Raw genomic sequence first — 25,047 nt, 5'->3', positions numbered from 1 at the left:
CCTGCTTTTGAAACCTGAAGTGTGAGATTTTTAGCCATTCTATCATTCATTTTTGTACTGATTATATAAACACCCTACAGCAAAGAATACCTGCATAACTTGCATAAATATCTGTCCAGCTATCTGAGAGAAAATAATCCATGTAATTCTACGTTAAATTTTTACCTTTTTAATGAAACAGGGGGAGTAATATTACACAAAACTGATAGGAATTTTGGAATTTTTTAGAATTATATGAAATCTAAACTGATGCCTTTACCACACTGGTTCAGTTCTTGTGCTAACTAAGTGGAGTTCTGTAAGTCTTCAGATTGTATTTATCCAATTCTTTAAGAATTCTTCGAGGCAGAATATTTCCAAATATCCATGAGTCATCCTTGTGCACACTATGGGCTATCTTTCTTCAGTGCCACTCTCTTCCAAAGAGCCCAGAAAGCACATAAGATACATAATGAATATAGCAAACTAGACTTTTTCTCAAGATTTTTGTAAGAAAAGAGAACCTGGTAGAAAAGTGGGTAAATAATTACATGTTAAATATACTCAAAAAGGAATTTTAACAGGCAAAGTTAATTACATAGGATAAAGAATTAACCAAAAGTTTGTGAATGGAGAATTGTTTTATCCTTCCAGGTTCCCACTGAATGTAAATCCTGTTTATCTACCTTTGGTAGAAAGACAAATATGTGATGTGTGTTTTTTAAAAACCCAGATTTCCATGCTTGTATCAAGTTTTCCTTTCAAAGCTGATGTACCGAAAACTAGAACACTAAAACAACCTCTAGATTTTAATCAAAGTCAAAATACTGTATGTTAACTCCAAAAACAGATTTGCAAAGCTAGCAGCCAAAAACAAACTAAAGTAAGCTATTTTCTTTTTAAAATTGTAAGCTTAAAAAGTCTTTGTTTCTGTTTTCAACTTGTGCTACATCTTAACATCTGGGCAATTATGCAAACCTGTAAATTATATTTTTCCCCTCTGAGTTAATTGGCATAAAATTATAATGAAAAGAATTCAAAACCTCAGTGCAAAATTGTAGACTCATAAAATTAAATTGTAAACATACTGATTAGCATGTAAAATTTTAATGAGACTGTGTTTTGATAGAAAAATCTTCAAACTGAGAGAGGTGTGCAGTAACTTTCAGAAATATTTTGCTTAATTAATGAATTTCAATAATTGATAGTTTTACCCCAGATTTAAGTACCATTACTGAAACCACCTCTCTTTTCTTCTTTTTTAATGAGACTGCTGTAAAGAAATGTGAAGTTGTTTAAAACAAAATCCCTTTCTTCTGAAAAGATTTGGTACAAGAAAGTTGATGTCCAAGTGAAAAATGGAAGTGCAATTAGTGCTCTTTATTGTTATTCCAAAGCCTATCATTCTGATGCTGGAGGTGGGGGAGACCTCAGACTTATGGTCTCTGAAAAATCCAGAGAAATTGCAACTTTGCTTGACCCTAGAGGAACTTCCATATTATAGTAGAGCTGTTGTCCACTTTCCCAGGATTATAGGTGAATGTTCTTGCCTATGCTCAGAGAAAATAATCTGCTCTTACACATATCCAAAAAAATTATAAATAGAGGATAATTCTGGTGGCTTTCCTCTCACACACAGAAAATGCCTAAAACACTTGCTATTAGGGATATGTGTAAAGGTTTGGTTAAAAACAAGGCTAACAAAAAGTTATCCATACACATTTTATTCTCAACCTGTAGAATAGAATGTAAAAGGTTTTAAACCATCCATGAACTAAGTTTTTTTCTTTCATTTTAGCAGTTAGCATTTCCACTGCCACCAAAGGTATGAGTGCTATGCTAGAGACCCTTCTGGGATGTGAGTCCCATGTCATAGACTCACGGACTCACAGAGCAGCTGAGGTTGGCAGGGACCTCAGGAGACTGAATAGGCCAGGCCTCCTGAAGGAGATGGCTGTGGAAGATCATGGCCATCTGTCTTCTAAAGTCTCCACAGATGGAAACCCTGTGATACGCTAAGCAACTTCTTCCACTGTTGTTGAATCATCCTTAAAGAAAAAAAATTCTTATGTTTAATACTTGCACCTGCATATTGTCCGTTGAAACTAAGAAAAAGATTTTCAGAATGACTGTCATAATGTTTTGGCATGAAGAAAGGGGGAATAATGACTACTCCATTAAGAAAAGGGTTTTTTTCCTGAAATTCTTGGTAACTTTTACAGGCCAGAAGAGTAGAGATAGATTCCTTACTTAAAGTCTGAATTAGTAAACTTGGTCTTCATCCTTCACTTAATTTACAGGTGTCACATTTGTTCCCTAAAAATTCAACCATGGAACTTATGCACTGTATACTTCACTCATGGGGCGGGTTTGTTTGGTTTTTCCTTGTTACATTAGTGCGTGTATATCTATATATCTATATATCTATATATGTATCTACATACTCGGAAACCTGTAAGTGGATACTTGTGCAAATTCTGGAAAGAACTCAAAACCCTTCAGAATCACCATACTTAATCATAAATTAAGCAATCATAAACTTTTAATAAAAAATGGTAAATTTTTTATTACATTTAAATGAAAACATTTTAAAACATTGAAAAACTGATTGCATATCAGTTTGGAATATATTCAGTCGCTACATTAATCTAAATATAAATCCTTGCCTGGGCCTAGTTCACCTTAACTGAAAAAAAATTTAGGTTGGTTTAGTAAATGCAGCTCCATAGAGCCATGTTTAAATCCAATCAATACATACTTTGTATCACTGCCAGCTACCATATCCTACTGCTCAAAAGGCTGCGTGAAGCACAGACTGCCTAGTAGAAACTGACTGACCCAGGAGAAGGTGAAATACATAATGATGTGAACCTCTTCTGACTTGTCAACAGAAAAATATCTGAAATGGTTTTTAGCTAATTCAAATTAATTTCTCCCCCAGGACAGGTTCATACAGAGATATTTTCCACTTTAGTGCAGTGATCCTTCCATTCACACCATTGCAGGCTCTTGGGAACAGAGACATATAAGTAGTTTGGTTTTGGTCTTCAAATTATGTTTATGGGTAGGAATCACTTGACTGAAACCCTTTCCTATTAGTTCCCTCCTCCTTCAGTTTCCCAGTTATGCTTATGTGAAAAGGAAAAAGAAAAAAATGCAGTTATGCAGCTGCGTGAGTTGCACATCCTAAACTTGAACAGGTTGTGGCATTTCGTGCCATATGGTATGCACGTCAGGGAAGTGAAGGGCATGCCTTGTCACATCGTATCCCATAATGACTTTTTGGGAGTGAAATATCATTTCCAGCTGAGGTGAGCCTTTCACTTCACTGATCTGCAAGTTACACGTCTCAAGTAACACAGCTGTTTTTGGAAACTAACCTCCTGTTAAGGGAAAGTGTGACTTGACAGAAAATCTAGCCTTTGATTTATGAGACCCAAGAACTTAACAAGATATAGAACTTCCTAATAGAAGTTGTTCAAGATGAAAGTAGTTTTATAATGGTCCAGTTGTTCTGATATCATGTAAGTTACAATAGCTTCCCTTCAGAAGGGTGATTTCATATAGCTAAGATAGATGAGTTTATTATTACAGGAAAAATCAGGCTAGGCTTTTGTCCAGAGCTTACCATGAGTTTACCAAGCTAAGAAGAAATCATCTGTTTGTTGTTTTTGACTCATATCAGAAAATAAATTTTCATTCTCAGAAAAAAAAACTCAAAAAATCTGGTTATTTGTAAGCTTTTGGAAGATGCTAACTAGTAAATTTCAACCATCATCTAGATCTTGCACTTTTTCATATAAATTATCTAGGTAACTGGATAGCGAAGGACTAGGTAGACCAAACTAGGAAGCCATCAAAACAACTGTGTTGGATTCTAGTGGCCAATCACTTTCTGAGTAAAGAAACTTTTTCTAATATCCAACCTAGACCTTCCCCAACACAGCTCCAGGCCATTGCCTCGTGTCCTGCCACTCATTAGAGAAGGGATCCGTGTCTGCCCCTCCTCTTCCCTTCATGAGGAATTTGTAAACTGCAATGGGATCTCTCTCAGTCTCCTCCAGGCTGAACAGACCAAGTGACTTCAGCCTCTCCTCACACAGCTTCCCTTCAAAGCCCTTCACCATCTTGGAAGACCTCCTTTCAACACTCTCCAATAGTTTAATCTTTCTTGCACTGTGGTGCCCAAAAGTGCCCCCAGCACTCAAGGCGATGCTGGCCCTGTGCAGAGCAGAGCAGGACAATCCCCTCCCTTGCCCGGCTGGTGATGCTGTGCCTGATGCACCCCAGGACAGGGCTGGTCCTCCTGGCTGCCAGGGCACTGCTGGCTCATGTTCTTCTTTACTAGTGAAATGGCAGTAGTAAGTACTTCTGAATCATAACTTAGAGTATCAGATTTGATCTAATTAAATGTAAGATCAGAAAATGTCCATTGATTCAGTTTATAAAATATTATTTTTTGTGAGTTTCTGTGTTCCATTTTTAAGGTTTTTTTTTAATTACTTTTTTCATTATACTTAAAAGTCCTCAGTTTTTGACACCTAGAGTTGGATGCTGGAGATTGACAACCACCTTTTAAAGAACATATTTTAGTCCTTAGTTTAAGCCCTGTAAGTTCTTTACATCATTAGAACTTCTTTTGTCTAACTAAAACTTGAAGTTTAATATTCTTTAGTTGTTCTAAGATATCTGTAAAATATGTTGTGTTAATATACACACTACCTATTTCCTTATAGATCTCACATTTAGGTAAAATAAATTTTATTTTTGCATAACCTTACATATTTGTCATCAAACTGGGTAACAGTGGAGATATTTTAAGTAATTGTAAAAAGTAACTTTTATTGAGTTCATATAGAAGATCTCAAACTGGATAATGTGAACCCATTCAGTCTTACTAAACAAGAAACTCTAATAATCAGAGTCACTCTAGCAATCATGTTTGAGACAAATTGTTTATTAATTTGTGAAGTCAGATGAGCTTTTTTTTAATATAAGGTCTTGGTTAATTTTTAGAAAATGCTTAGCTGAACTCCTGTAAAAATCTAAAATACATAAAGGTAGCAATAGATTTTATACAAGTTATCATTGTCTGTTTTGATGTACAGTATATAAAAGCCCTACTGTCATGTAGGTTATTCCTCTTTGTAAAGGATTTCTTGCATGTGAATGGAGTTCTATGCAATTTTTGGTAGAATTGTTACCATATATTGAAACAAAGATTTTGTTTCCCTTGATAAGGGAACAACTTCTCCCTTCCTAAGAGGAATTGGAAGATACATTTCTTCTTCATTGACTCCGTGGTTTTCAGAATTTCCTCATAAGTCCATTAAATTGAAAAGCTTTACTTTAATTAGTATAGAATGATTTAAAAGAGAAAACCAGAAACTAATTGTAACTACGGGATCCCTGATGTGAAGAGCAGATGCACAGTTTTCTTCAGAGATATTGCCCTGAGATGCTCTGGTGGTGTCCCTCAGAGACCTGACATGGAGCAGCAGTGAGTGCAGAGGCCCTCTTCAGATTCTGATGGAGCTGTTTTTATAACTAATGCACCATGAAAAAGTGAACTTATTGCAGCTTTGAAAAGTGATGGCATGTTTCTGAGGAAGTCGTAGCAGTACTAATACACTAAACTCATATTCAGAAGAAAATCCAATTGTCTGTCTGAGAGCAAATAAAGGCAGCTGACACTTTTTCATCATTCAAATAGTAGCCAATCAAGGGCACTACTAGTGGAACTAAGCAGTCTGCACTGCTGTGCTTACTTTTACTATAGGAGCTGTACATTTGGTGCACAACCAAAGGGAAATCCAAATTTTTACCTTTTAAATAGCGACAAATAATACAAGCTATGACTGAAGGCAATGATGTAAATTGAATGGAGGGTTTTATAAAAAAAAAAAAAAGGTGTGTACAAGACCAGTTAAATACTATGCCAAATCTGATTAGTTGCCCTGTTTACATCCCTGGTAAAAAGTGAAAAATATTGTTCTATGGAAACCGTATAAGGAACAAAAGTGTCATGGGTGTTTAACTGCATACAGATAAAGCTCATCAGTTTTGCAAACCTTGGAATGAAGTATAGCCAGTTTCCAAGATCTAATAAGATCTGACATATTAATTACAGGGTTGTTTTTGTTTTCCAGTTTTAATTTCAGGGCAACTGTAGTTCAAGCATAGATTTAAATATCAACACTACTTTGGCAGATACTATTGCTCCTGGCACATGAATATAATAAAAATAGATCTCAGTGAAACAGGAGACAATTTGAGCAGCATCTCTGCACTTGATTTAGAGATGATTTGAAAGTGAATGTAACAAAAGCTGTTTTACTAGAGAAATGGGAATTTGCCCAGTTCAATTATCTTATGTTTTTAACTCTCTATGACGCTACCACATTCCCTGATGTGGTGTTATGATGAAGATTATACCTAATTCCCTCAGTGCCAGGAAAAATGGAGAACTTCTTACTGCTACTCCAAGGTATATGACATTGGCTCACAGTGACAATCACATGGTTTAGAGCAGAGCAGAAAGCAATAAGCAGCCACCATAAGTGACCTAAAGGGATAGCCTGCTGCAGCATAATTCAAGGGGGATCTTTGACTCTTCCATTAGTGTCAAAGTTGTATCTACTGTTGTCTAAGGTTCATGCTTTAACAAAATAAAATAAAGCTCCTGAACATAGTGGAACCTACATAGCAGTGATATCTCCCTACTACATTTACATCCATCTCAATAAATTTTTTTTTTCAAAGTAACTGGAAAATTTATTTTTACTAAAAACAAACAAACAAAAATGCAGACTTTGACAAACTACACCTTCAGTGTAGAGTGCAGTTTCAGCATGAAAATTGTTTCAGTTCCACAATCACACAATTTAAAGTAAAGCATCTGCTGTTAAATTTTGAAATCTTACTAGGTTGCAGCGACTTTTCCTCAAGAAATTAAGATAAATATCAAATTTGTTGCTCAAACGCCTGAGAATAACTCACTTGCTTCTTTGATTAAAAACCTTGGGACTAATATTTCCACATGGCCTGGTTATATCCTGCAGTTATGTGGGTTTTCTCCAATGCTTTATTGAAATGTCCAGTGGAATATTTAGGGTTGTATTAAATACTAGAACTTCTGTGGAATTCATGTGCCAGTTATGCACTTTTGCATTTAAACTCACCTGCAAATGCATGTTGTGCACAACTCCGTAATTCTGGTTATCAGTTAAAATAGACTGGAGAACACACTGTCACACTTCTGCTCTTATCTGGATCACATATTTTGGTTTTCTTTCTGGTCAAAAACCTCAAAGAGAGTGGTTCTGTTGTCAGATCAGGGCTTCACAGAGAGACTGAAGCTTATCAAAACCATCAAGTAAACATGGAAATGAGGATTTAAAGCTAATTTAGATTTTCTTCCAGTCATTTGCATGATAAATCTCATGATATGCAGATGCAGTCCTGACATGACAAGAATAAAAGTGACATTCTTCAAGAGAGCTAGCAAAGGAAGATGATATTTCTTCTGTGTGGACCAGAGAGAAGACATGACATAAGGGAATGATTTTGGAAGATCTGCTGAGCTTTGTATTCATAGTCTTTGGAATTAAGAAAGTTTTAACGAAATAATTATAAGAAAATGTCAGTAACAATACATATGAAATAATAACAAATTCTAGAGGAACCTTTATTTTCTGAAAGCTTTGAGTCTCATAACTATGATTTTTTTCTCATGTTGATCATTTGTCATTGAAAATGTGTGAAAGAGACCTTAAAAATTTAACATGCCACTTCTTATCTCAGTTCAGTACAGAGCATGGAAAGATAGAGCAATTAAAAAACATGTTCCATCACTAAAAATTCATGGATGGAATTTAAATTGGATTTCAAGTTCAGGGGAAATAATTTCATAATGAGTGTTAGTATGCAAAAAGTCATAGAAAGTTAATGGACTTTAAAAACTGACACATTGCTCTAGAAGACTCATTAACACATTCCTTGGCTTCGTAAGAGAAATAAGTAATGATAGATGCATTGAATTAATTAGAAGAAGCTCCCAGCACAGAGATATATAGGTAGGGAATGACAGTGATAAACTATAAATTAAAGGAAGAAAAGAGAGTTAGTGTAAAAAAAAAATCTTGAATTAAATGTGCCTTGATAAAACTCTTCTGTTTAGGTTCAGAAGATTTTGATAGTAATTTTTTAGCTCCTTTGCAATTTTCATTTCTGAAATTGAATGAGACAGTGAGACAGTACTGAAGCTTTAAAAGTTTTTCAGTTATCCCTGAAACTCAATTTGAAGGAAAAGGTGGCACCATAGTAACGTATCTGCATATTTAATGGCAGCGCTGCCCAAACTCAAGAGATTGCAATGTCATAGCTGAAAGAGAAAATTACTTTGCTGTAATTTTTCTCTTTAAAGGATGTCATTATACAGGTTCTCATTAACCAAGCTCAAAACTCTACCATGGGAGCTGGAAGGATTATACCTGGTCTATTAATTTAACAAGAATAAATGAGCACTGAAAATCAAAGGTGTCAGTACCACCCTGATAATCTTCTTGATTCAGGAGAATGAATTAAAAAATTTAGCATTCACAAGGCGACAATAAACAGAATATACAACATGTGGGAATACTCTATCAATAAACTGTCAATATATAACAAACACACTTTAGATACTCCTTTCTAAAGATGATGGCAATTCTCCTAATTATAATAGGAGAGGGAAATATAAACACATTTTTATCAGTAATCCTGCAAGTAACTTGGTGATCTCACTAAGTCTATAAACAATCAAATTATGTTAAACATATAGAATTCTCTTCTAATAACAATCAAATTATGTTACAGAATTCTCTATCATCAACAAGTGTTATCTTCATAATGAATCCTGAAATTTGGTAAGAGCATGAAATGCAACTCTGAATCAGAAAGAATAACCCAAAAATTAAGCCATAAAAAACACCCATAAAATCTATTGGTTATTATTAATACCCATAAAATCTATATAAATAAAATTGAAAAAAATATATACTTATGGTGCATTTTATTTTAATCAGGGAAAGCTGATTTCAGAAATCAAGTGTCCAAACTTGTGCTCCTACAAAGTGCAGGTCTCTTTAGAATGTGAACTGATCTCAGCAACTGAGTACAGGAGGTGATTACTGCAGAAATTTATGTGAGATAGTTAAAATTGATTAAATGAACACAATTGCATTATGCCTCACAAAACTATAGGGAAGGTTAGATCATTCCTCCAGCTCTTCTACAATTCCTTTCTAATTCTGACCTTAAGCTCCATGAAATTACAGTAAAACTTCCAACACCTGAGAGCCACTTAAACTTCATTCTACAACTTATAGCCAAACTGAGAGGCAAACAGTCCCCTCAGTTCTACTCAGGGATGTAAACGTCACATGCACAAGAAACAGGCACAGTCATGTTATCAGCACAAATAAAGATTTTTATGTAAAAAGAAGTATGAATCAGAGAGAAATGGACAATTGCATTGAATGTGGTTGGTGACTTAATGATGGGATATAAGATATTTCAGATAAGGACCTACTTGAAATTTGAAATATTTTAAAAACAAGATGAAGATAAAAAAGTCAAGGGAAAACACACACATGGTTTAAAACTGGAAAGGTCATGAAATAAAGATCCATAATTAAATGAAATAGAGAAGTTAGCTAAATAGTAATGTCATGATTTACATTTAAATCTCCATTCTGTATGTCAAAATTACCTCCCACAAATGATGTTTCCAAAAAACGTTACAGGAACTTAGTTTTTGAAATCAGATTAATCAGAGAAAATCTTTCTCACCAAATCCTCATGCTGAATAATGGTGACAGAGCACTGATGTGAAATTAAAAAAAAAAAAGGGAGGGAATATGTCCATGATCAGAACAATACATATTGTCCCAGACTGTGACACCATCCTGTACTATATAAAATGCGTACGTAACATGAAAGTGTCCCTTACTTACAAGTTTTAAAAGCAGATTTAGATCTGCATATCCACCTCTCAAACAATTGGGTTGCTGATTGTGCACCCTCTTTCCCTGGAAAACAGTTAACACTCTGCATTTATGAGGGATACATAGAGTCACACAAGCAGAGATGTGTTTATTACTTCATAAAATTATCCTGGTATTTCTTATCCTTTACAAACTTGTTTTTCAGTCATCTGTCTTATTTCTACAGAAGGGTTCTATTTCTCACTTTACCTAAGGAATTATATACCTCAAAGATGTATTTTTTCCACTGTAAATAAAAGAAAAATATATGCAAATGAAAAATTAAAAACCAAAAAATCTTTTTGGTTTTATAATATAAAATTGCACGTTATAGGTTTGCAAAGTGTGCATAATTTACCAAATTCAGTAATTCTTCTCAAGTTACCAGCATTTTGCAGCAATAATGAAGAGTTCAGATGCACATATTTGAGAATACAATTTTCCATGCAGGAACACGCTGCAAGTGTAAACTGTCACCATCATTCACACTGCCAAGGAAAAAGCTGGAAGGTATTCTTCCATTCTGTACAACCATCAACATTCAGGTCTTCCAGAAACAGAACTATGGTCTCTAGGGACTATAGCAAAGGAGTCATCACTGGAGAAATGCATAAAAGGGTGTTTTCCTTATTCAAATTGGTGGTTATTTTTGGAGGGTTATCTGCAATAAAATTTGCCAAAAAGAAATTTTTATCACCATCTCATAGAGAAAGAACTGGCCAGGTGTAAAAATTTCCTATAATGGACTCCAAGCAATGTGTTTGTAATACAGCATTCTCATTGTCAGCTATATGTTTCCAAGGGGAAAAAAAAAAAAAACTAGGGGGAAATAATTAGTGCAATTTCTAGGGGGAAATAATTAGTGCAATGACTATACATTGATTTTTTTTTCTTAAACAGCTAAAAACCTTCCCATAAACAGATTTAGCCAATTAAAGTTATTTGATGTCTGCAATAATAGAAATTCGCAAGGAAACCAAGTAATCAGTTGTAGGTTTTTTTGAAATGGTGTGGTAATTTTAAAACAGACTATATAATCCAGTATTGCTGCCCATAACTGCAAAAGCTTGGCTACTGTATCCATTGCTTGGAGTTGTGCTGGCAGGCTGTTTGCCATGGCCACATTCACATCTCGCAGCAGGACCCCTCTGGAAGGTCAGTCATGCATAAAGAGGTGAAGTATTCTCACAACGGGAGCACAATCTTTTGGAACAACTGGCAGATCAGCAGATTCTACTTGTTCAACCTTAATAAAGACTCACAGCAGTAACTGTGTGTAACCAGCAGAGTTGAAAATCTGAAACCTTGTACTCTACAGAAATGGTCCACAGATTGCTTCTGAAACCGGCCCCACAACACAATAACCAATCACTTCCTGCCATGCTGCACTATTACCTTGATGACCCATTTAATACCTGGATATTATAAGGTCCTTTTTGGTGTTGTGACAGTCAAAAAGCTCAAATGGGAGAGTAATTGCTACCCTTACAATTTTGGAAACCCATCACTGGCTTTTGTAAATGTATGATATTTTTATGTAAATACAGTTTTAACAGTAACTAACGGGAATTAAAACTAGAAGAAAGTGATGCTGGCAAGATTGCAAACATCTTAAATTACTTTATTTGACATTACTCCATTTAAATATTAGATGTGAATTAACATTTTTAAAATATTTTTATGAGAATGTCACTGATGTTGTTTTTGTTTGGTTTTTTTTAAATTTTAAATGTACATCTAGCTTAAATGAATCAGCAAGATCCTGTTTTTCTTTTTTCCTCTATTTGTTTCAGGTTTGTGCAATATGAAACTTTGATTTGAACCAGATTCCATTCATAGCTGACCAGATACAGAAAGAAAAATTGGTATCTCTGAAGTCAATTATCACTACCCAAAAGTGACTTACAGTAGCATAAATAATTCATTACATTCCCTTTTAATTTCTAACAGAAAACTGCCTGTGGGACATAAAATCACATTCCAGAGACTGTTAAATACAGAAATGCAAACATTTTCTCATGGCTTTCATGATCAATATTTACAATGGCTTCACCAGATGAAATCATGTCTAAATCATTCTCATGTTACTATGATGAGTGACATATTCAATAAGTTGTATACACCCTCAAAACATCATCAACAGCCTAAAAAGAAAGAGTAATGGTTAATTATCTGTGGCAGAGATGTGAATTGTAAAGCCTGGTAACCTCTGAAGGACTATAATGACTGAAGGAGAGAATGCAGAAGGGGAGTGTACGCTCTCTTAGGAGAGTGCTGAAATACAGGGTGAGGCAAACTGGAAAAAAAAGGCAAGTAGAAGGCACTGAGAAGAATAAAATTTTTTGCCTACCACAGTGATCTTGGAAAAAAATTAAAGGAGAGAATGCACCTCAACCTAGATGAAGCAACTTCACACAAAATAAAATTATTCGTTTTATGCTAAAAGGGTAGATAGAAGATAGGACCTACCTTGCTAATACTTCTTGGTATATATTGGAAGGGTTGGGTCTTTTTCCTTAATTACAGTGTAGTGAACTCTTATTGCTTGAAGAGTGATGTGTATTCACAATAAAAGATCTGCCTTATTAAATAGGTCTAGGGGAATGCCACAGAGGAACTCAATAATGCTACTGTTGGTAAAGGATTCAGCCATGAACATTCCATCCACAGCTTGCTGGGATATTGTTACATACAGGAGTCACATTAAGTTAGCAGAACCAATGCTGAGCAAAGATGGTGGTTTTGCAATTACAGCACTCTGCAGCAATATTAACTGCTGTCCTGAAAGCAACAGCTCCAATTCTGCAGCCAGGCTGTTCCATTTGTGCTTGTTCCAGCCCAGTAGTGTATCAATGGAAGCTTTTTCATTCTAGCAGTCTTCACCAAGTTTTGCTCTCTGCTTAATGTTCCATTGTGCATTGCAGGTAGGTCTCATTGATCCTGGATGAAGATGACTAGTTAATGAAGTTGGGCCGAGTTCAGAAATTTGAGGATTCTTTCATTTTTATTTTCTGACGTTATTGTAAAGTGCTTGATTCTGCTTTAAAGATTATTCTGCATTAGAACACAGCAACTAATACTGATAAAAACATTATGTAAATATTTAATTTTTTAGGTAAGCATTTAAGTAAATATTTAGATGCTGACTAAGTTGAAAACAAAGAAAATATTTGGAACCAATGTATAATATATGCATAGCACTTCATACTCTGTTGTTTCTATTATCCCCCTTTGACTTAAAAAAAACCCAAACAACTAACAAACTAAACAAAAAACCCAACCAAGCAAAACTCTGTAGATATAATTGAGTTAAGGAACAGAAATATATACTCAATAATCATGTTTAAACATGCTAATTGCACAAAATGATTGAAGAGGAAATATAAAGCCATAAAGTAATTAAAGCCATGTACAGGTTGTAGAGGAAAAGAACATGAACAATTGCCCTTATCCTTTACATGGTTTCATCTGTTTATGCTCCCATATTTAGGTAATTTCTGCACTTCCATAAGCAATTTTTACTAAACCCCAAAGAATTAATGTATTTTTGGCACACATTTACCCAAATTACTCATTAGCTGTCTAGACAGGTACATTACATTAAAACCCAATATACTTCACTAGTAGCTTGCAAGGCTAGTCTTGCACTAAAACAAAATAATATTAAAGGAGCTTAAATAATATTGTATATATTTAGATTCAGAAAGATTTAGCTGCATGTGAAGCAGACTCTTCTGAATTATGTCATGAATATCAAGTGAAAACTGATAGTGACTCTTTTGTTGAAAAAAATGTCTTGCACAGAAATTTAATTCAAGGTCTGGAACTTGCAGAAATCAGCTAATATTATGGATGATAATTATAAATGTATACCATGCATGAAACATATGACAGGATATATGCCTGATATATACAGAAATTACATTTTAGTGACTTTTTAAATGGGAATACTTGTTTTTATCTAGACTATTTTTAATGTACTTATAATCTTATACATCCTTCTGTTGTGAAACATCAATTTAAAATAACTAAAAGTGACTAAAAGTGACTAAAATAACTAAATGTGATTGTAAAGAAAATAATTCTCTGGTTTTCTATAATCAATAAATTAATGGAACTCAAGGTATAACTTCCAGCAATGCTCAATTATAACAGCATGAATTGATCACACTTTTGAGTGCTGCAAGATGCTTCCACATTAACATCACAAAGTGATAGATAAATTCTTTTTTGATGGTAATGCTTGTTTTATAGACTTGCTTATCTTACACTTGCGTAAATCAAGAGTTATTCTACTGAAAAAAAAATGTTCTAACACTGAAAACACATTCAAATTGAAGAAAACAGAAACAGTATCTCTCAAGTGGACTACTGGAAAGGCTTACAATAAAGAAAAAATATAACATGAAGATCTGTAGATAGGAATAAATGCAAAACAATCTTCTTGCTCAGCACCTCAGCATTCCAACATGACTTAGAATTAGAGAGCACAGATGAAAAATGCAGTTGTTATTTTGTTTTCAATAACAGAAAATTGTAGGTATTAAGAGTTCCAGGGGTAAATCCTTTCAGGAGGAAAAAAAAAAGGTATAAATAAATATCCCAATCAATAGATTGCAAGCTGTTTTCTAGGAGTAGCAAGGAACAGCTAGGAGAACTAGATGTTTTATTGCTATATAGAATCTTTCTCAGAAACAGAAGTGCATCAGAAGGGGTTTCCTGAGTACTGAGAAAAATTTAGAGACAACAAATTTGCACTTCTTCTGAATTAAGGTAGACTGAAGACATTCTCAAGAAAATGAGAGCAACTTTATTAGACCAAATATTCTGGTCGGAGGTATTCCTCCAGCATGTAGACAATATCCTAGAATTCAAAATTTCCTATCCCTGTTTTATATGATATAAACTGGAATTAGATGTCAAACAAAGAGAGAGAGAACATACAGCCAGGGTGTCACTAAGTATGAGAGGTTTTTTCTTTATAGCCTTTTTGACCCACAGAATGATCCGCATAGTTTGATAATGGCACACAACTAAGCTAGTAAAATGCAGAATTATTTCCATTATCCAATACATAGTTACTACTTAAATTGTAAAAGGTTTTCAGAACTCAGGCCTGCAGTAGCCAATTTTCTGACCCAGATACCCAGATGGTGAGAACTGTATTATCAAAGCCAGAATCTGAACAGACCTCAAACAAGGGCCTTTTGCATTACTCTTGAATTATATCAGAGCTACTTCTATTGTTTGACATGAAATTCTATTCCCATTGTCTAGACTGACAGAGGTTCTATTGTCAAGATGAAAAATAAAAAGCTTTCACATGTAAGTTTTCTCAAGGCTTCTACGCTAAAGTAGACTGACAAAAACCTCATTAACATCCTCATGTTTAACAGAAAATAAGGCTAGAGTTGGCTACATTATTTCTTCAAGACAGTAGATAAGATTGATATATAGCTAAACAAGACATGAAAGGTGTCTAGACTAGAGACAAGCTTTCTGTTGTAGGCCTATATGAGCCAAAGAAATACAAATCCTCCTATTATGAACTATGACAGTGTAGGACTTAGTTTAGTATAAGCAACTCTTTCATTATTTAACTTGATCAAATATAATTCCTTAAAACATATCCAGACAAAGTAATTCAACAATATAATCCATTTCTGAATATTAATTTCCTTTTAGCATTGCAGATCTAGCAATAATTTTTTTTGAAGGCTACTAAGTCTTTCTGCAAGCTTTGCAAATAAAATTTTGTGTATAATGTGGTAACATATCCTCAGTTTGTTACAACAGAATTCAGAGCTTTTCCGGTATGTCTATATATTGTAAGTATAAAGCTTATATATTAGATTGGAGTGAAATTACTAATTCAAAGGATCTGTCAATCAAATTGTGACATTGCATATCCATAACTGTAAAGCCCCTACTTGTAGCTATGCAAACCAAACAGCACAACCTCTCAGATGCTTTATTTCTTCGTGCAGGACTTTAATATGTGAGGAAATATTTTCAGTTTCCTACTCATCCTTTAGGAAGAGTCCATGCCAACTACATTAAGCCATTGCTTTAAAGTTAGCAAGCATTCTGAAATGCAGTCTTTCCCTCTGGCAGAAGAAGGCCTGGGCATGTGCAGAGATCTCTTAAATGTATGGCATGTAGGTATTCTAATTTGTTTTGTCTACATTTTTCAATGTTGGGGCAAATGTATTCAATGCTCTATCCCACTGCACCTCTTGCTTCATGTAATGGTTTTGAGCACAGGTACATTTGTTACAGAAATGTGCTCATTATTACAGGAGCAAGGGACTTTTTGAGTTTTTCTTCACTGTGTAACAGAGCATGCAGTAGGAATGTTCTCCTTTGTAAAGTGCACTGTAATGGGATTACTGTGCCAAATGGCTGCTGGAAGCAATACTCATCAGACTGGATGTAGTATTACTTTAATGCACATATACTGTCTCGTATGCCTGAGCTGGCTGTATATCACCTTTTTGGGATTTGTGCAAGGATCTAACTTGTAAGGGCTAGATGTGCCAGATTATGTTAATTCTGCAAGCATGCTATTCCCTTTTGAATCAAGGTGTGAGTATTAATCGTGAATAATGGTGTATACATAAGTATACAAAAGTCTAACACACTGAGCTAAGATTTTGGTTTGGTTGAGCTTTTTTTGCTGTTTCAGTCTATCTTGAAAAATTGTGAAGGGAAAAAAAAGTTATTCTGGGCAAAAAATCATTGTTATGTTGATCTGAAATTTGCAAAACCATATATTAGATTTTGCACTAGACTCAGATTAAATTTAGATAATACCAATACCACTAACTTGCTTATCTTCTCTGAAATATGACTGAGTCCTGTCTTGCCATCACTTATTTTTTTGCTGGATTGAATAGAATATTATGGCAGTTGCTGCATTTTATAGATAACATCTATTGTTCATCAAACTCTGAAAATATCTACCTGTGACATGCATAGAACTGGTGGAGTAGTGTCACTACTTAATAAAAATATTTGTCTGAAAAAATGGACAGACTCCTCCCCCTCTCTCTTCTCCGAGGATATTCAGAACCAGCTGTTAGTATGGAGTTCAATCCTTAGTATTAGTGGAAATCAATAAGTGAGCCTTAAGTTTATCTACTGAAGTTGCTCAAATTAAGTTATACAGCTCCAGAAATCTTGGACAGTGAATTTGTTTGGACATGGTCTTTGGTGAGCCTGAAATTCTGACTGGGAGAATAACATCACTGATGTAGATTCAGGAGTCCCTTCTGGGTCTCTGGATCTGACCTTTGCTCTTTCTGACGTTATGGCTGTTATCCTCGGCCAATGTTTAGAAAAAGCAATCACAGGGTTGTTTAAATACAACAGAGAGATTTTACAAAAATTTCTCATTTGAGAAAATGTGAGAGGCAAACACTGTATATGTAATGGCAGAATAAAACTCTCAGAAATGCTGCAAAAGTACAGACTGTAACTGGCATAAACTCTGGAACAAATTGTGCAAAGGAAAGGTCAAAATGTTTTCCCAACAGAACAGTGAAGATGAAACATAGATGAAGCATTTGAGGAAGCTGTGTTTATCTCTTCTGTCACTGTAAGGTAACTGAGATGGTGAGATTCTCTCTGTGAGACTCACTGAGATCAGTCTCAAGTACTAATAGTGTTACTGCTGCATACTGGTTTTGGCAAATTATCTGAAAATGAAAGAGTCCTGAAGTGTTTTCCTTCAATGGAAAAAATATTGCTATACTCTCACTCTCAAGTTTCATTTTATTCACTTTCAGATAAATTTGTAACAAACGGTCATTTCCCTCTTTTCCACTTTTGCTTTCAAAGGGTTTTAAGGTCGTGCTGTTTCAGCTGCCCATAATGAATCTGACTGGGAATACCTGGTGTTTGTCACTGTTCTTAAATCCTCCTTTTTTTTTTTGTCTTGTAAATTGTAATAATATTATCTTACAGGGAAAAAAAATTTTCTTTCCTTAAAGAAGATGGGGCTTTCTCAAATTCTCAAATAGTTGATATTGTCTATCTTGAACACTTTTTCATTATGTTCTCTACCAATAAATTGAGGTTTTCTGCCTTTCTTCTTACAATGACCTTTAACCTTGGAAGATTATGCTCATATGTGAACTTTGATGTTGACTGCAGGATCTCAAAGTTTGTATCATGCTATAAACATCATGGAGCTTGGCTGTTCATTATATTAAAAATTATAGTAAGTTCAAACTAACAGCTCTGCACTTATACCAGAAGAAACTTGTTTCACATGTTACAGCATTCTGTAACTCAGAATATTTCCTTTTTCCTCTTAGGTTTTTGTGAAGACAGTTGATACATGAAGACAGGGATTTAAGAATTGCAGATCTTGGTTAGGATAATGAGTGTTGGGATGGCTGCTAAAGGAGAAACTCATGGAAATTCTATTATGCAACATATTTTCCAAAAACTGTATTAATAAATGAAAACCCCTGTTTTTTTACTTCAGGTCCTTACAATTTCTAGCGCATTTATATGACCTCAAGAACAGACCTCTTGCTTAATATGGGGTGAGACGAGAATAAAATGACCACTGAGAAATATATGTTGTAATACATTTTTCTCACATTCACTGAAATGACTTTGACCACCAATGCCCCTCCTTTCTCTGAGGTTTTTGGGGTTTTTTTGCATACTCCCTGTGGTTTCTGAAAAGGATGTTTGTGTGCTGTATGGGGCTGGCTGGGATCCCCCTGAGGGTCCTGTGGGGGCTGGCAGAAGAGCTCACTGAACAGCTCTTCATCATTTATTGTCAGTCCTGGCTAACCAGGGAGGTCCTAGATGACTTGAGGTTGACTAATGTGATGCCCACCCACAAGAAGAGATGGAAGGAGTGTCTAGGGAACTGCAGGGCTGTCAGCCTGACCTTGGTCCCAAGAGAAGGTTATGGAGAAAATCAGCTTGGGTGCATTCACACAGCACATAACAGACAACCAGGGGATTAGCCCCAGACACTGGTTTTTGGAAAGGCAGGTTCTGCCTGTACCAGCTGATCTCTTTTCAATACCAGGTGGCCCACCTAGAAGATGAGTCTACTTGGATTTCAGCAAAGCCTTTGACATCATCTCCCATGGCATCCCTCTGGAAAAGCTGGCAGCCCATGCCTTCAACAGGTGCACTCTATAATTCTGTGATTTGCATGTGTGATTGCACATGGAAATAAAATCTTGAATGCTATCTCTCTTCATCAGCATGCATTTGAGCTTCTTAGGGAATTCATTCCTGTTTCTAGAAATATTCTACAAACTGCGTTCTAGGAATTTTTACCTGAATCAATGTCACTGTACCAAGTTGCTTTAGTTTTTAATAATTATGGGGAAAATGTTCTGTGTGAGGGGAAAAAGAACATTCTTGTATTCATATATCTCTTGTTCTCATAGTAACTAAAGTAGACTGTATGGAATGGTGTCATGAAAGGAATCTAGAAGCTGACTGGTAAATAATAGTGCTAACAGCATGCATTACATATTTTTGGGTTTAGTGTCTTCTGTGTTAATTCTTTTCATGTTATGACTCTAATGGTAACAAAATATTTGAAGGTTATTTAGAAAGGTTATTAATTATCTCTCATCATAAAGACCAGGACTCACAGCAAATTTTTAAGAAAGATGTATTTTCCTCTTTTATTTTTTGATGGAAAATTTGTTATATAGTTTATTTTCATACATTTATATACTTACATATATCTGTAAGCATGATTATTACTACACTGATCAGTTTATAATCAGGTAATGTTCCATCTGGTCCAAAACTTAAAGAGACATCCATCAGATTCTGAAATACAGACAGGAAGGGAGAACACACTATGAAAACAAAATTGCTTTTTTGTGAACTCATGGCTGGCTGGAATTCCTGATCCTTTGCTGGTCTTCTAGATGTGATGTGTGCTATATTTAGCAGTTCAAGTCTTTTCAGTTTAGGATGATAAATTTCTGAAAAATCTGACAAAAGTTAATGCAACTTTTCCAACTTACATTGTAGAACTGTTGATTTAAGTCATGGATATACCACCTGGAACATTTATTTCCAATACAAAAGGACTTATTTGCAGGCAAAACCAGTGCACAGGTGGGCATTCAAAGAGATATATGAAAGTTCAAACACTCTGTTTACAACTTAGTATGGCATAAATCTGACCTGCTGTAGTTTCACTCCAGTCCTGACAGCTCTGTGTAATCTGTGCAGTGTAAAGGATGTGCAGGTTAATACTGGAGAATTAGATGCTATCCTTACCTCAGAGCAGCTGTAATTCTACTGCTGCTGGAAGATAATAGTTTTTAGATCAATTGCTTAGACTCTAGGCTACAGGTATGGTGATTTTAAGCTCATATTTTATGGTGGCTAGGAGACTTATCTTTAGTTTTAAAATGTCACATAATATGTCAGTGTTTTCTGTCATTGGATGGTTAGATGGGTAAAAGACAAGACTATAAGGATTTAAAAGAGCACAAAAGAAGGTTTGATGTTATTTTTAATATATGTTTGAGGAAGTCGTACAGTGCTTGCACTCAAGTTACTTTTTGGTCATTTGTCAGTCTTAAAAGACTCAGTATTTCTCAGTGCATCCTGCATTTTTGACTAATGTTTGAGATAATTTTAACGTGTATCTAGCAGTATATACGATGTGTATATATGCACTGATGCCAGTCAAATCTGAAATAAGTAGAAAAATGCAGAGGGGAAAAAATCATAAGAACAACTGATCTTGATAGTGTTACAATTTGTAATAGCATATAGTGATATTTCCCGTAGAATTATTACAAACAACTGCTAGAAACAGCGATAAATTTCCTCAAAATTGAGAAGCCTGCACTACACTTGAGACACACTCAAGCTTAACTGGTTTACTTGGATCTTTCATGGAAGAAGAACGTTTGAAGAGCACTTCTTTCCTGGTGTTGCTACTTGAAATTATGACTAGCCCTATATCTCCTGTGGAAGGTTGCACTGGAGTTACTATGAAAAGAAATATGCTCTCTGGATGGATTTTTAGTATGCAGGGGAAATATCTGCATACTGACAACAACTCTTTGGTGCCTACCTTAATAGGCCATCTTCCACTCTATAGAGGTGTTATGAATTCTTTGAATCTAACATGGCACAGTTTTATCAGCCTCCTTTGTAGTTTACTGGAAGTTTATTTTAATGTGTTGTTTTGAATGTGGTAAATTAGTTATTTATCCACTTATGTAAGTAGTGTTCACAATGGAACTCTGGGAGAACTGCAAAACATTGCCTGGCTTGAGGTGGCTGGTGACTTTTGTGTCCTGGTAGATCTCTGACATTCTGATTTTCATAAATCAAGCTGTTAATGTAGTGAATTCTTTACATTTTATATTTGTATTCTATTTACATAATGTTATGCTCACCTGCACGTACAGGTGGCAATTACAGCTAACAGTGTTCAAATTGACACAGAGATTTGCTACCTAGAAAATATACTGTCACTGAATACCATGACTGATATCAAAATTACCCACTGCACAACTAAAGGCCTCTTAATATCTTCTAAAAAGAAAATTAGACTTTTTTTGACAAGATTTATTTTCTTTGTAGTAGTTGATTGTGAGCTGAGAAACAGTACTTTGAATTGGTAGCAATATGCTACTTAGAAATAATATAGTTTTCCCTTTATTTGCATTTCCCTTTATTTGCATTTCTTCTGAACACTGCTACAATATTGAAGAAAAGCAACTCAACCCTTAATATTGCTATGATGTGGCTGGGTTGGCTTGTTTCATACAAATCCTCGTCCTTTGCAGGTGTTGCTTTGGTCAGGAACAGAAATGAAAATATATTTTTGCCTACACCCTTATTTTCTAATCCTTTGCCTTCTCCTTTTTCTTTGCATACATTGCCTGAAATTTCTGTATCCTTCAATTATTCCATAATTTCATTGCCATCTTTATTCCACTAAAAATTGACTCCCATGAGTTTAGCATTCAAATAAATTAGCATACTCTAACAGAGTTTTAAGTTGTGAAAGTCTGCTATAGGAAACAACATGCCCTTTATAGTGCTTATGTCTTATCTGCATGGTTAAGAAAAGGGAACAGCAATGTGACATAAATAAAAAACATGTCCTGTAAACCTTTTATTCTCTATTAGTGTGGATAATTTTAATACCTGTTTTTTTAAGAGCTATTTTTAGAATTTTTTTTCATATGTGTAAACTCCTTTGCAGAGTTCTAATGCTGTCAGTCTTTTTTTTAAATTCCCAAAGTTATCTTCTCCATCTCCAGAAATTTCATACACTTAGGAACTTCCATTTTTTCATTTGGTACTACCATTTCCTTTGTTGTCTGTTAAAAATAGTTATTGTTGCTGTCATTTCATTTCTTCCTCAGACTGAGCTTTTACTTACAGTTTTCTTCTTTCTTTGTCATAAAAATGTTAAAACTCCCATGTCTATTCACATTAATATTTACTTTCCAAAAAATTCATTAGTGATTTTTCTCCAAAAATCATCTCTTTGAAATAACAGCACTGAGTGGGACCATCTTTTCTTTATCCATACCTAATGAAACCAGGAGAGGATTTTTGATTCTTGAGCAAGAGTTCATGAAATCCCTCTTCTACTTTGTTTCTTAAAGAGCGACCACTTTGTTACACGGTTAATAAGCCAAAACAAAACTAATAGGAAAATGTGATTAATTGATTAGAGTCCCCTATCAACTAAATTGGAGTCACAAAGTCAAGGACATTTTAAGATACATTTGGAGAATCAGGAGAAAAGAATCTAATCCCTGGGCCATTCAGTTTTTTGTACATTGTGGAAAAACATGGTCCTGAACATAGTGATTCTGATGACAGAAAACACAGTCTGGAACATAGTCTTCAATCACTGCCCCTGACCACTGAAGATACCTTTTCTATATCTTATACAGAAGAATATGCACCCCATGCTTCAGTTTTCCCTTTCTGTTTACAAATCACACGTACACATACGCAAATGCAACGTGGACCTCCAGCATCTGGTGTGAGAATTTGAAGAAGACATATTCATGTCCTGTTAAAGAAGCAAGCAGAGGTGGATGATGCCATACTATTCTTTTTCCTCATTTATGGATCACCATGGCTTGGCTAGATTGGCTGGATGTTTTGAAGCAGAAAATCCATTAAGTTAATTTAGGAAATGTTATCTAGAAGTAATACAGGTAAATAACAAATTGCAGTTATCTCAGCAAGAGAAAGAGGTTTAAAATAATGGAGTCATTAAAGTTGGAAAAGATCTTCAAGGTCATCAAGTACAACCTTTGATCACCAGCATGTCAACAAAAACATAGCACTAACTACCAGTTCCAGTTGTTCCTTGAACTCTTCCAGAGATGGTGAGTGACTCCCCTGCCTCCCTGGGCAGCTTATTCCTAAGTTTAACAACCCCTTCAGTGAAGAAATTCTTCCAGATATCCAACCTGAACTTCTCCTGGCACAGCTTGAGGCCATTTCCTCTTGTCCTGTCACCAGTTGCCTAACAGAAAAGGTCAATCACCATCTGGCTACAATCTCCTTTCTGGAAGTCACAGAGTGATAGGGTTTTCCCCTAAGCCTCCTTTACTCTAGGCTAAAAAACTCCAGCTCCCATGGCCATTCCTCATATGACTTTCTAGACCCTTTGCCAGTTCTGCTGTCCTTCTCTGGATGCATTCCATAACCTCAATGTCTTTTCTGAGTTGAGGGGCCCAGAACTGGACACAGTACCTGAGGTAAGGCCTCACCAGTGCTGAGTCCTAGGAAGCAATCACTTCCCTATTCAAATTTTTTTTTTAATTTGTATCACACTACTTTGCATCCACAGAATCACAAAATCACAGAATAAGCTAAGCTAGAAGAGACCCACAAGGAGTCCAGCTCCTGACCCTGCACAGCATCATCCCCAAGAGCCACACCATGTGCCTGAGGGTATTCTCCAAACACTTCCAGAACTCTGTCAGACTTAGTGTTGTAATCACTTCTCTGGGGACCCAATTCCAGCCTCTAACTACCCTTAGATGAAGTGTCTTTTCCTAATATCCAACCTAAACCTCCCCTGACACAACTTCAGGCCATTCCCTTGCATCCTGTCATTGGTCACCAAAGTCTGTCCCCCTTCTCCCCTCACGATGAAGTTGTAGGCTGCAATGAGGTCTCCCTCAATCTCCTCCTGGCTGAAGAGACCAAGTGATCTCAGCCACTCCTCATATGGCCTCCCCTCAAGGCCCTTCACCATGCTCATTGCCCTCCTTTGGATGCTCTCAACAGATTTACAGTGGTACCCAAAACTGCACACAATATTCAAGGTGAGGCTGTACCAGTACAGAGCAGAGAGGGAAAATCCCCTTCCTTGGCTCGCTGTCGAGGCACATTGCTGACTTACATTCAGCTTTCCATTGACCAGGATCCCCCAGTCCCTTTCCATGGCAGTGCTTTTCCTGAATCACATTTCTTAAATCCATTGTCTCTTAAAACTATGACCATGAGTGATAGAGCTTTTAAATTTCATCTTGATTAGGGATACTTAAAAGCACTCTCTGTAAGTACTGACCCATGGTCGTAAGAGCAGCAGTAGCCATGGTGGATTACTTACCAGTTTGTGTCTATCCCTGCAATTCCTTCAGTACTGTAGAAATTTTATGGGATATTTTTTAACATTTGGGAGCAGATATAAACACTGAAGATAATGTGTGGAGAAGAAAAATTGTCAGTCAGGAAAGAATGATGTTTCTTTATTGCATGACTGTTATAATGAATTTTCATACTAGTGAAAATGCTTGCCCTCTTAGAACACCCTAGTGAATGTCCCTGCCAGCAGAAAGGTCAGGTTATAAGATGTGACTAATATTATTGTCAAAGAGCTCATATATTTCAATGCCATTTTTATTGTGCCTTTGTTTGGCACATATTGGGTGAGAGGAACATGATTTTTCATCCTTTTTAAAGAGTAGGTAATGGATAGCACCCATTTAGAGGCACAATACTTTCATTAAAAGCATTCTGTGCTAGATGGATCATACCTATCTGT

This window comes from Fringilla coelebs, assembly GCF_963513975.1.
Source record: "Fringilla coelebs genome assembly, chromosome: 4".
In the NCBI taxonomy this organism is placed as follows: domain Eukaryota; kingdom Metazoa; phylum Chordata; class Aves; order Passeriformes; family Fringillidae; genus Fringilla; species Fringilla coelebs.
The sequence above is the reverse complement of the archived record's forward strand: the minus strand, read 5'-3'. Positions refer to the sequence as shown.